The following is a 1347-nucleotide window of genomic DNA, read 5'->3' as shown; positions in this document are numbered from 1 at the left end:
GCCAACATTAGAAAGTTGATCAGTGTAATTCACCACATAAATAAAACAAATTAAAATAAATACATGATCATCTCAATCGATGTAAAAATGGCATTTGATAAAATTTATTACTTGTTATATAGACAACCTTGAAGCGACAGTGTTCTGCAGGTAGATATATGGACAGATTGACAGGTTGAATGCGTATGGGGAAAGAGTGGAAATACAGCCACAAATATATAAAGGCTTGAAAGAGGATTCTTGCACATGGGTATTTTACCTTCCCTACAAACACAACTATGAATATGGGAGAGCATACAGCAGGCAGAATAATGAAAAGCACATAGATATTATCAAACTTCTTAAGGCATTGAGTTGCTAGGCTTAGGGGCTCAGGATCATAGTTTCAGGGGACACCACGGTCAGCTGGCATAACGTAGTCCACAAAGCCAATGTTCTACATCCTTCTTTGGTGAGTGGTGTCTGGGATCTTAAAAGCTCTTGAGCAGCCAGCCATCTAAAGTAACTATTGGTCCCTCCATGTTCAGAAAGAAGAGTGATGAGAATTGAGGACTCTTGGAATCAATTTGTCTAATGGACTAATGGAGTATGTGAACATCAGTCTCCACAATTCTGAGACTAGAACTAGATGGCCTGGTTACCACTAACAACTGCTCTGAAAGGGATCATAGTAGAAGGACCCAGACAGAGTGGGAGCAAATGTGGAACAAAATCATCTAAAAAATAAAAAGCCCCAAGACTATGGTCCTCAAGCACCCTGCAAATCTGGAAAGGAACATACCTTTGTGGCCACGTTTCCAGCCAAGCAATAGACAGGCATATGGGGGGACAAGAACACTAGTAAGGGAGGCTCACCATGGGATGGTCAATCATTCAAAATCAAAAATGTAACATTTACCTAAGGACAAAGTTGAGAAGTGATGGGAAGGTGAGTGTAAAGTAAATAGGAACCACAGGGAGGAAGCGGGGAAATGTTGTTGCAAGCAAGGCATTGCAAGAACTGAAATGAAACAAAATGTATGATTTGTTGAATGTAAAACTGATGATCCAGAATACTCAATTTCTGCAATGTTGTCCATAGCTTGTTATGCTCTGTACCGTCGAAAGCCTTTGCATAGTCCATAAAGCACAGGCAAACATCTTTCTGGTATTCTCTGCTTTCAGCCAGATCCATCTGAGGTCAGCAATGATGTCCCTCATTCTACATCTTCATCTGAATCTGGCTTGTACCTCTGGCAGTTCTCTGTCAGTGTACTATTATAGTTATTTTTAAATTATCTTTAGCAAAATTTTACTTGCATGTGATGTTAATGATGTTGTCTGATGACTTCCACATTCCATTTAGTC

Source organism: Chrysochloris asiatica, unplaced genomic scaffold, assembly GCF_000296735.1.
Source record: "Chrysochloris asiatica unplaced genomic scaffold, ChrAsi1.0 scaffold00018, whole genome shotgun sequence".
NCBI lineage: Eukaryota > Metazoa > Chordata > Mammalia > Afrosoricida > Chrysochloridae > Chrysochloris > Chrysochloris asiatica.
Note: the sequence above shows the minus strand (reverse complement) of the source record.